We start from the raw sequence: 13,394 nt of genomic DNA on the forward strand, positions 1-13,394 counted from the left end.
TTCACTCTTCTTCCTGAGAAGTTTCAGGATACCACTGTTGGTCATTTTGACGTAATTTAGGATTTAATTTTCAGCCTATTTCCTCTTTTGTATGCTTGTCCCGCTCCACAATCCCTGTACAGTCCTTTTTTCTAGTTGAAACAGTTCAGGGCCGGCTGTGGCCGTTTGGTTTTAATTGGAAACTGTCTCTTTAAATGTCGAGGAGATATGTGCGCATGCGTAGTAGAGCCCTCCAAGGGTGGGGCTGGGGTGCCCACTAGCTCAAGCACCCTATAGTCACCCAAATGGAGGTACACAGATAGTAAGGGACCAATGAACAGATACCAAAAGAAAATAATGTCCATACCTTTATCTCAGTGGTTCTACTAGGCATCTGTGGCCACTCTGATCCTTTCCCCAAGTGGTCTCACCCAAGATGGCGGCTCCTGGAGCAGCCGAGCATCCCGAACTAGAAAGCAATAGATTTCTTGCTTCTGCCACAAATTCCCCCACCTGTGAGCCTTCCAACATTCTAAGAATTCCTTTATATGTGGTTCAGAGTTCTGGGACCATCCCCTGAATCTGCTTGGTCAGGTATTCTGTGTTGCTGTTGGCGGAGCTCTCTGCTATACGTCCACCTGATCCACCATCTTGTTTGTTCCCCCTCCCCATCTCTTTTTACCAGACCATCTAGATAAGATGAAATATATTCAGTGGAGACACTATCTTCCCTCACACACTCTCAAATGAAACTCCCTCTTGAAATCTTATAAGCCAGTCACTTCATGCTTTTATTGTCCCCTCATTTTAACTAACCAATGTCTATGCTGCCCATCCTTATCTACCCTGTGTACAGAGAAGATTTCAATGATACTTGATGTGAACACTCCTTCCCTCTCTGTTGGTATTTAGAGCTACTACCTTCAGGAGTATGGGTCAAGTTCATCAAATTGTAGTAATTTACCCTCATTTCCTTTATCATTTTTTTTTTCCTAGTAGAGTTCTGATTATCAAGCCATCAAGGCTAATTCTAATGGAAATTATCTGCAAGTTTGGGTGTTCTTGTGTGTCTCCCCTCACTTTAGATCAGCTGGATGCTTCACTTTCAGCTCTAGTCCTCTGTGGCTATTTCCTTGTCCATGGCTCAGGTATCCCCAGGTCTCAGCACACTTTGGACCAACCAGGCCTTTGTCTTCTCTCTCTTGTTTCCAGGTGAATGGGAGTCTATGGAACATGGTTGAACTCATCCCATTTCTTCATTGCTGCCTTTCCCCCTATTCCACATACCAGTAGACCAATGTGGTCATCAGCAAGCTTACATAACTGATCATGTGTTCCCTTTCAGTTTCAGTCTTGGGGAGGGGGCACAAATATATTTTCTTCATTGCTATTTTAAAGTCCACTACTTGTAGGATGGTGTTCTGGTGTGGCATTGTGGGTTAATGGCTGGAGTACAAAGTCATTTGAACTGCGATGTCGGTGGTTCAATCCCACCAGCCATTCCTTCAAAACACTATACATGATCATAATGGGTTGGAAAAACTTGATGGCACTTAACAACATTTAGGATATGAACTGTGCTGGACTTTTTTTGTTTTAAATCACAAGGTTGGTGGTTCAAACACACTGGATGCCTCTCAGAAACCCTACACTGGGTCGTTATAAGTGAGAACTGACTCAAAGGCAGTAAACTATAACAACTTGCCTCTGTGTACCAAATTTGTTCCCTAGTTTAATTCATCGTTGACTGTTCATAAAGAGTAGCATCATTGGTTTCATATGTAATTGTCATTATCAGCTAACCAGCATTACTTAATGCTGTTTGAATTTTGAATACAGTAACCCCCAGGTTGAGAACATCGGATTTATTTACGACTAGTAGTTAAAAACAGACTCTTATAAAGTGTATTGTATTAAAAACTTGAGTTAAATACGATGGTTCATAATAACAAATGCATGCACTACTTATGATTTTCATGAAAACATTGTGTAGCTTTAATATTCCCTTGACTTGAGGAAGCAGAACACAGTCTACATTGTTAAGTTGGATCACATTGCTGTTAACATTGTGTCAAGTTTTTAGCTAGCTATTTGCCTTAAACTAACAGTGGTGTGGCACTGTGGATTAATGGGCTAGAGTGCAAACCTGCTTGAAATGAAAGGTCGGTGATTCAAGCTCACCAAAGGCTCCTTGGAAACCCTATACAGGGTCGCTATGTGTCTAAAATGACTCAATGGCACTTAACAACAACAGCAACAATAACATCCTCTTATTTACCCTTGTATCCATTCCTCCAAAGTGTAATCCAATGCAGGTGCTGATTATTCATCAAATTAAAAGAAAATAATGAGGATTGATAATATAGTAGAATAATAAAGTGATCAGAAACAGATAAAAGGATTAGTCATTGGAAAAGTATTAGGCTACATTTGGTTAATGATCAGAACAGTTTGAAAGGAGAACATGACGACAAAGGAGCACGTGAAAGCTACAATTATCACTAAGCATTTGATAAACTGACACTAAATAAGATGCCTATGCATCTATTCCTGTTTACCTACAAATTAAACTTAAAAAACCCAGACTTTAACAAATCTCATTTGTACCCCAGGGACTGCCTATACTTTTCTAACAACATGTTTTCCAATGGAGAGACAGAGCAATATGAAGACACTTGGAGATTCCTATAAAGTGGCTATACAAAAGAACAGAAGTGCAGAATGGGAAGACTGAAAGATTACATCTCTGGTCATCATTTTCCACTGCTGTCCTACTCATATACTTTCCTTCAAGTAGCAATAGAAAGTACTCATAATGACATATGCTCAATCCCAAAGATTTCATTAAAATATAGCACCACATACAGCTATTTAATAAAAGGATAGAGAAAAAGAAAGATACAATTCTCTGGAGAATAAAGGAGAATAATACTAACACACTCTTGGTATGAAATTGACTAAGCTCACAGAAATACTCTGTGAACCAGAAGGGCAAGTCGATATAATCATATGACTTTTGAAAATAGACCAAATGAATTTGAAGTGTTTAAAGGGATCTAGAAATAAGTGATACAAGGAATGCTGGCAACTGATAATCTATCCTGTTACCAGAAATTGATTAAAAATCTTATTACTGGAAAAAAGGCTCTTTAAGAAACTTGTATGAGTTTATTAAAACTGTCCTATTTTCTATACTGAGAAATTGTTTCTCCACATGAATATTTCTTAGTATTTTATCTGGATATATGTTGAAGCTCTTAAGGTAGAACAGAAAAATAACTTCTCATCTCAATCCATTACAGTAATCAATATGAGATTTATAACTTTTCCATGATGACTATAATTATTTCAATATTTCATGTTGCAGGTATTATCATGATTTCTGAGAATCACTAAATAATGCTTTTCAGATTTCAGTGGTTATGAAATAAGTTACAGTTGGCCTGAGTACAAGCCTATAAAATTCCACCGAGGTAAGGTAGGCTATTTATGTAAAGCATGAAAGATAATTTTAAAAATACATGTTTTTTTTTGTTTCATTTTACCAGTTGCTCAAAAAAACACAATGAGAGGCGGAAAATGAAAGGGTAAGCCTAGGAAAGTGGGGGACATATAAATGAGAAGTTAATATAGGTCTAAATAAGATTTTATCTGAACTGAGAATTTCTACCCCTACAAAGATTTGCAAGCCTTGGAAACACAATACAAGATCCCTGCAAGTCAGAAGAGACGACAGAACTTAACAACAATAATAAATGAGAGGCTAAAATATAAGGATGCTTTTAGAGTTAATATTTTATTAAAAGTAGTCAAGGGGATATGAATTAAGCAGAACATATTATTTCCCTGGGTGAATTAATGTGTCAATTATATATTTAAACAGCAGTGATTTTTCTAAACAGCACTGGTGACATAAAAACCACAATGATATCTGTTTGATTGACAAAAATTGGTCTGTCAGTCCTCTACTGGATTAGAAATTTTCAAGCTTTACAAATTCCTGTATGTTCTTGCCCTGTGCCTATCACAGTATGATGCTAATGGTAGGTGGGACAATGGTTATTGAAAACATATAATATTAAATAATTAGAGGAGATGTAACAGTCAATAAGCACATTCATAGAAATCCAGAATAGACAACTATATGTGCCCAGCTTTCATTCATTCTCACTTTTTAGTTGTTATTAAGTGCCGAGAAGTTGGTAAGTTGGTTCTAATGCATAGCTACCCTGGATAGAGTTTTCAAGGAGATGCTGGTGGGTTTGAATAGCTTACCTTGTGGTTAGCACTTCAGTACTTATCCTATAGTGCCACACCAGGATAGAATTAAAATTTGACTCAGAGATTAAAAAGGAATAAAAAAGATTATTAGGGAGAAGAGTTAATACTTTAGAGAAGCCATTTTTAAGTATAGTTGTCCTCGGTTGTGGTGTTATGTCAAGTCGGTTCCAACTCCTAGTGACCATGTATAGGGTTTGTGAGACTGGAAATCTTAATCGGAGCAGAAAGTCTTATCTTTCTCCCACTGATCTACTAAAAGATTTAAACCACTGACCTTATATTAGCAGCCCTACTCATAATTCACTACGGTAAAAGGACTCCTTAAGCATATGTATTTTTTTCCTAGTTGAATAACAGTGATTTTCTTTCTCTTTTATCTTATTTTTTTTTATTTTATCTTCCTGTCCTTTGTTGTTAATAGATGCCGTCAAGTCTGTTCCAACTCATAGCGAGTCTATTCACAACAGAAAGGACACTACCTGGTCCTTTGCTATTGTCATAATTGTTATTGTTTGTGCCTATTGTTGCTGTCATCCTGTAAATCCACCTCGTTAGGAATCTTCCTCTTTTTCATTGATCCTTCACTTTATGAAGCATGATGTCCTTATCAAGGAACTGGTCCTCAAAGTGTATGAGATGAAGTCTTATCATTCTCACTTCTGAGGAACATGCTAACTGTACTTCTTCCAAGAAAGATTTACTTGTCTTCTGGAAGTCCATGGTACTTTCAATATTCTTCATCAACACCATAATTCAAATGCATTGAATTTTTCAATGTCTTCCTTGTTCATTGTTCTATATTCACATGCATACGAAGTAGCTGAAAATATTGTGGTTTGTATCAGATTTTCCTTGGTCATCAAATCTTTGCTCTTGAATACATTAAAGTTATTTTCAGCAGATTTGCCTAATGCAAAACGTCGTTTGATTTCTTGACTGCTGCTTTCATGGTTGTTAATTGTGGATTCAAGCAAAATGAAGTCTTTGACAACTTAAAACTTTTTTGCATGTACCATTTATTGATCCACTTCTGAGGATTCTCACTCTTTTTTTTTACATTGAGGTAGAACTCATATTGAAGACTGTAATCTTTGATTTTCATCAGTAAGTAGTATTTCAAGTGACCTTAACTTCCAGCAAGCAAGGTTGTGTCATTTACACATTGCAGACTGTTAATGAGTTTTCCTGCAATCCTGGTGCCACATTCTTCATATAATCCAATTTCTCAATTTACTTGCTCAGTATACAGACTGAATAAGTAAAATGAAACAATACAACCCTAGCACACACTTTTCCTGACTTTATATTCAATATTCCCTTTTAATAAGATTTTGTCTAAACTATATTCCATACAGTTCTCTATACTGAACTCTACATAGAACTCTATTTGAACATTGCCTCTTGGTCTATATACAGTTTCCTCAAGAGCACAAGTATTTTGGAGTATGTGGCACTGAGGGTTAATGAGCCAGACTAAAAAGCCATTTGAACTGTGAGGTCGGTGTTTCAAGCTCACCAGCTGCTCCTGGGAAACCCTATACAGGGTCGCTATGAGTTGGAATCGACAAGATGGCACTTAACAACAACATATCCTTGCAATGTTGTCATACTCCACACAGTGGAGTGTTTTGCATGCTCAATAAAGCACAGGTAAACATCTTTCAGGTATTCTCTGCATTCAGCCAAGATCCAACTGATTTCATCAATGATACCCCTTGTTCCACAGCCTCTTCTGAATCTGACTTGTATTGCTGGAAGCTTCCTGTGCATGTACTGCTGAAATTGTCTTTTAATTATCTTCAGCAAAATGCTACTTGCGTGTGAAATTAATGATATTGTTCAATTGCTAATGGTGTCTACATTCCATTGGATTATGTTTCTTTGGAATGGGTATAAATATGAATCCCTTCCAGTTGATTGGCCAGATAGCTGTCTTCTAAATTATTCAGCATAGATAAATGAGTGTTTCCAGTGCTTCTTCAGTTTCTTGAAACATTTCAATTATTATTCCATCAATTACTAGAGCTTTGTTTCTTACCACTGCCATCAGTGCAGCTTGTATCTCTTCTCTCAATATCATCTGTTTATAATCATATGATAGCTCTTGAAATTAATGAATACTGTCCAATTCTTTTTGGCACAGTTACTCTTACTATGTATATTCCTTCCATCTTCTTTTGCTGCTTCACACATTATTCAATATTTTGCCCATAGAAACCTCCGATATTGCAACTAAAAACTTGAATGTTTTGTCTAGTCCTTTCAGCTAAATAAATGCTGAATATATTCTTCTCTTTTGGTTTTCTAACTCTAGGTCTTTACATGTTTCATTATAATATTTTACTTTGCCTTCTAGAACTGAATTTTGAAATTTTCTGTTAAGCTTTTATGCTTCATTGTTTCTTCCAATTATTCTAGCTTCTCTACATTGAAGAACATGTTTGAGTCTCTTCTGACATCTACCTTTGTTTCCTTTCTCTTTTTTTCATTCTGTAAAGAAACAAGCCTCCAGGAATTGATGGAATCATAATTGAAATGTTTCAACAAACTGAAGCAACACTGAAAGCACTCATTCATCTATGAAAAGAAGTTTGGAAGACAGTTACTTGGCCAATCAGTTGGAAGATACTATTATTTTTGTCCATTCCAAAGAAACATGACCCAACAGAATGTGAAAGTCATTGAACAATATCATTAATTTCACATGAAATAACAGTTTTCTGGAGATAATTCAAAAATAATTGTGGAAGTACATCATCTTTCCTGTGTCTGTATCCTCATGCCGAATTGGAACTGTTTGATGGCACTTAACAACAACAACAATCCTTGTGCCAACAATATGCTTCCATTTGTCTATTTCTATAAACCTTAAGGTAGTCAAATTTACAGTCTAATTCTTCCCTCAATATTTCTTTGATTTAATTCTGTCAAACTTTATTTTCTTGAGTTTACACAAAGTTAGATCCTACAGTATATATTATTATCTTGTGATCCCTGCTGTCCAGCCCTTTCATTCTCTCTATCTTTTTCCTCCTTTCCATGCTTCTTTCTCATGTATACAAATTTTTGGCCTATATTCTTGACTTTGATCATGGAATCATCTATCCTGTCTCTGCTCATTGATTTCTCACTCAAAGTTTCCTCTAGTGTCACTGTTTCCTAGCAGGATCCCCTATGCCATAACTACGTTACATTTTCTTAAAATATTTGTAAAGTCTCTAATATGTAATGCATTATGGCATGCATCATTCAGTGATGTTTATATTATTTCAGTTGTTTCTTGTTTTGGCAAGAAGAAACATAGTAACTAAGTAGCCAAGTATTCTCCAACAGAAGTGGTGTCTGAGATTGCCAGCCACATGATGGAGATTTTATGGTCACTTTTCCCTAAAAGGAATAATACAATTTCCCAGATGAAATTTAGGGATGCAATTCTTCTTATAGGGTGAACTGAAGTGTTTCAACCTTGAGTAGAATTTACAAAGAAAAAACAAAACAAAACAAAAATAAACACATACACACATTGAGTATAACCTGAAGTACAAATTTTGATAATGTGGCCTTACCAGATAATCAGAACATAAACAATAGAGTCCCAGTCACTGCAATCAGTAATAAAGTAGATATTTTAAATCTATTCCACAGGCTGATTATGAAGGACAAAAAGTAGAATTTCAAAGACTATCAAATTCTGCAAACACTGGTACAGTTTAAGCTTTAGAAAAATATTTAGAGATAGCTCTGGTAACGTAGTGGTTACGAATCGGGCTGCAAACCACAAGGTCAGCAGTTCAAAACTACCGGCTGTTCTGTGGAAGGAAGATAAGGCTTTCTGCTCCCATAAAGATTTATAGCCTCGAAAACCCTGTACAGGGTTGCTATGAGTCGGAACCAACTCCACAGCACATAAAAACAACAACATAATACTAGTGTAAGTTATCCTCATACATAACAACCATTATTATGCTGACATGCAGAATTTGAAAACAAAGAATCAATGTATACATTTTAGTTGTAGCCACTTTATGACTGTTTTAGATTAAGGAAATGAAATTTATTCCTGAAATATTATTATAACAAAGAATAATCCCATTCTAAATTTGACCATACATCATATATACAGGGAAGATTTGAAAAGTTATTTTAAAACTATGAGATATCAAAAAAAAAAAAAAAAAGTGAGAGAAAGAGAAAAATCAAGTACTTGGTGTCTTATGTGTCCCTGACAGATAAAGAGCTGGAGATAAACAGTATTTCTGCATTGATTTAACTTTATGTAGTGTTATTGATGTGTACATTAATGTTTTCTCATTCAACTGTAATAATTTTGGAAAAAAATCCATATTCTGCCATAAAAACACAGGTTGAAAGTCTACAATACAATATGTAACAATTTAAAGAATCCTCCTTGGTAAGAAATCTCACAGCATTCAGCTAATAGTCTCTCATTTAAGCACTCCCTGAATAATCCTCTAATTTTCAAAGAAGCTCTTGAGAGTAGCAGCCCACCTCAATCTGCAATACAAGACTTCAATGCATTGTTTTTAGGGTCATTTATGGCTTTACTTGGATATAATAGGATGCTATTTTGCTTCCTTTGACTACTTAAGCTATTGACTTTCTTGAATATCACCTAATTTACTAATTTAAGTGGTATGTACATTAGAAGTGTAGAGAAATCTAATATAAAATATCCCTTTACTTTCATAATTCCCAGATAATTCATCATGTCAGTCTGACAAGTGGTTAACATCTTGTCTTTTAAATTTAGGGTATTCACATTATACTAGTCAACAAGCATACATTTTAGAAAAAGATATACAGTTAATGGAATGAAATCTGACTTCTACTGTTCTTTAAACTGAGGGAACTTAAAAGAAAAAGTAGACTATATTTGTACCAAATCTTTTTACCTCATAATGAGTACTAGACAAAAGAATTCTTAAGACCTCCTGGGCTATAATTTAAATATCAACATCACTCAAATACATTCCAAAATTTTTATATGAAGTATACATACAGAAAAGTGCTCAATGAATTATCATGAAATGAGCACACCTATGTAACCAGTGAACAATCTAGAGAGAGTACTAAAACAATTCCAGAAAACTTCTCCCAGTAATCACCTAATGTTTTAGACAGCCAAGAAAGCTACCATCCTGATCTCTGACTATATATTAATATGGCCTCTTTCTGAGTGAAAAAACTGATAGCCAGTAACTTAAAATTTAGTGATTCATATTGACCCAACACTTCAGAATATAGACTTGCTTCAGAAATATCAGTCTTAAAAACACTATGTATAAATGCATAGGAAGATGAAAAACTAGGCAGACAATTTATACAGACCCTCTACAACAAGATATGAGAGAACAAATGTAACGGACACAGAGGACAATCCTGGAAACCTGAGTTTCAGAAAAAAGGTTAGAGAAATGGATTGAATAACTACTAAGCTGCGGCCATCAAAGAAGGAGACAGATTGCAGGCCACAGTGGTGTGGCCATATTAAACTTTAGTGATCAGCTTTCAAGACACAGACAGATGGTGGTGTGATGGTGCAGATTCACATGGATGATTGAAAAGGTGAAATTCCTTCTTGTTGCCCATACTTCCCTGGATCACAGAGATGAGGTTGGCCCCTACAATTGCCTACCCTCAGTATATTCCCTCCTTTCTGCAAGTTATGAACCTCATGGTTTGAGTCAATGTGAGGTGGGTGATCACTGTGTTGCTTTGATACCTGGATTCAGATGGGCTCTGCTCCAGAACTACAGAATCCATAGAGCCTCTAGGCCAACATAGGACTAGCAAGAACCTTAATAATCAGTTATTCTGCCCTCAGAAGCACTATTACTCTGATAGACACTGAATTAACAACCTGAACGTCCTTCATGGAATACTTCTAGATTGGGTTCCTGAATATAGATAATACCTAGGTCTATAGAAACTTCTTGGCAAAGAAAAAGGCACCAGGAATTGATGGAATAAAAGTTGAAATCTTTCAAGAAAGTGAGGCGGCACAGGAGGCACTCACCCATCTCTGCCAAGAAATTTGGAAGACAACTATCTGGCCAACTGATTGGAAGAGATCCATATTTGTGCCCATTCCAAAGAGAGGAGACCAACAGAATGCGGAAATCATTGGACAATCCCTTTGATATCCCTTGTGAGTAAAGTTTTGCAAAGGTAGTATAGAAATGGCTACAATAATACATTGACAGAAAACTTCCAGAGGTTCAAGCTGGATTCACAAGAGGCCATGGAACAAGGGATATCATTGTGGATGTCCGATGGATCTTGGCTGAAAGCAGAGACTATCAGAAAGATGTTTACCTATGCTTTACTGACTACACAAAGGCTTTCAATTGTGTGGATCATGACAAGCTACGGACAATATTGAAGTATGAGTATTCTGGAACACTTAATTGTACTCATATGAAATCTGTACATGGACCAAGAAACAGATGTTCAAACAGAACATGGGAACACTGAATGTTTTAAAATTAAGAAAGGTATGTGACAAAGATGTATTCTTTCACCATACTTATTCAACCTGTACACTGAGCAAATAATCCAAGAAGCAGGGTTCTACGAAGAAAAACGTGGCATCAGCATTAGAGGAAGACTCATTAACAACCTGCAATTTGCAGATGATACAACCTTGCTTGCTAAAAGTGAAGAGGACTTAACATATTTAGTGATGTAGATCAAAGGGCACAGACTTCGGTATGGATTACATCTCAATGGCAAGAAAACAAAAATCCTCATCACTGGAACAATAAACAACATTCTTATCAATGGAGAAAAGATTGACATTGTCAAGGACTTCATTCTTCTTTTATCTACAATCATCAGTCAAGGAAGCAGCAGTCAAGAAATCAAACGATGTATTGCATTAGGCAAATCTGCTGCACCAGACCTTTTTAAAGTGTTGAAGAGCAAAGATGTCAGCTTGAGGACGAAGGTGCGCCTGACCCAAGTCATGCATGCAAACGCTGGACAGTGAATAAGGATGACCGTAGAAGATCTGATGCTTTTGAGTTATGGTGTTGGAGGAGAGTATTGAAAGTGCCATGGGCTGCCAAAAGAAGCAATAGCTCCATTTTGGAAGAAGTGCAGCCAGAGAGTTCCATGGAGGCCAGGATGGTCAAACTTCTCATACTTCTGACATATTGTCAGGAGGGACCAGTAACTGGAGAAGGATATCATGTTTGGTAAGGTTGAGGATCAGAGAAAAAGAGGAAGACCACCAGCGATATGGGTTAGTCAAATGGCAGCATCAATGGATTCAAGCATGTCAACAGCAGTAAGGTTGGCCCAGGAATGGGCAGTGTTTCGTTCTGCTGTGCATAAGGTCGCTATGGGTCTGTACCGACTTGATGGCACCTAACAACAACAACAAAAACATAGAACTTCATCTACGGCTTGAAACTTAGCTGCCTCATCCCTTCTCCACAGACCTTGTGAGTTTCTTGGCTGACAAAATTCCCTAGAGTTTCGTTCTTTATGGGTCCAACAACTGCACTTGTTTTTCACTTATTTATTATTCATTTCCTTGTTTTTGTTTGTTTATTCTTCCTTCTGCTTTTTCCTCTCTTTACCTTTTCTTGTTTGTGTTTTTTTTATCTTTTCAACCTCTGCTTTTGTTTTTTCTTTGCTTCTGTTTCTCATTTCCATCTTTCATTGCTTTTTTCCTCTTCATTTTTATATTACTTTAAGGTGTAAGGTGTATTTCTCTTTTTTTCTTCTTTCTCTATGTTTTTCAGTGTCTTATTCTCTCTTCCTTATGTTTTCTTTCTAATTTTTCACTTGAGCTACTCTATTTTTCTGTCTCTCATTTCTTTTACTTATTCTTTTTACCTTGTTGCTGCCTGTTTTTGTTTCTTTTTTCACCTTTATTATATTTTTCTTCTTTTTTTTTTTCTGATGTTTCTTGCTTGTTTGTTTATTTGTTTTGTTTTGTTTTCTTGTGTATGTATTCTTCATTTGCCAAACCAGATGGAAGACAGCAACTATATCCATACAGCTCAGCCACAGTGTACCCTCTGCAGCACCACAAGAACAAATACCAGTTCCTATACCATCTGATCAATGATAGACATCAGCTAACACCAGTTAAATGCACCCTACACTGAGCTGCATGAAAAGCAAATGGAAAACGGTGCACACTGTTTTATTCACCAATCACATTTACTAGGAGGTAATTGGTGAAAGCCTAAGATACTAATATACAATCATCAATTAAATACAAATACATCACCATAATGTCTCAGAGAAAATAGAAGTCTTTACTCAGATGAAGAAACAAGAGAGACTGTTGCTCAAGCTAATAACCAAGATGCAGAGACAGAAAATGTTTATGAGGAAGAAAAGGTAGTGGAACTACCAGAGAAATAATTTAAAAGAGTTATATTTAGGTAGTTTAAATGAAAGTTGAAGACAGAATGATCAAAAAAAGAGACAAGAACACCGGATAAACATTAGAAGAAGTTAAAGAAACATCAAAACAATAGGCAGAGTTTGATGGTGTATAGGGAGAAGTGAAGTGAGGATCTCCGTCAACAATAACACATAATACCAGTCAAATATCAGTCATAAGGTACAACACTGTCTGTGATAAGATAATATTTATGCACCTACAGGGAAGCCCAGTTAATATCACTTTTATTCAAATTTACACACCAACCACAAAAGCCAGTGAGGAAGACTTAGAAGAATTCTACAAACTTCTTCAGTCTAAAATCAATCAAACATGCAATCAAGATGCATTGATCATTACTGGTGATTGGAATGCAAAGGTTGGGAGCAAAGAGGAAGGATCAGTAGCTGGAAAATATGGCCTTGGGGATAGAAATGATGCAGAAGAATGTAAGATAGAATTCGGCAAAATCAACGACTTGCTCATTTCAAATACCTTCTTGAGACAGCATAAGAGATTACTATACACATGGATCTCACAAGATGAAATACATAGAAATGAAATTGACTACACTTTCTAAAAGAGACAATGGAAAAGCTCAATATCATCAGTTAAAACAAGGCCAAGGGAAGACTGTAGAACAGACCATCAGTTACTCATATACAAATTCAAACTGAAGCTGAAGAAAATGAAAACAAGTCCACGAGAGCCA

This window comes from Chrysochloris asiatica, unplaced genomic scaffold, assembly GCF_000296735.1.
Source record: "Chrysochloris asiatica unplaced genomic scaffold, ChrAsi1.0 scaffold00066, whole genome shotgun sequence".
Classification (NCBI taxonomy): domain Eukaryota; kingdom Metazoa; phylum Chordata; class Mammalia; order Afrosoricida; family Chrysochloridae; genus Chrysochloris; species Chrysochloris asiatica.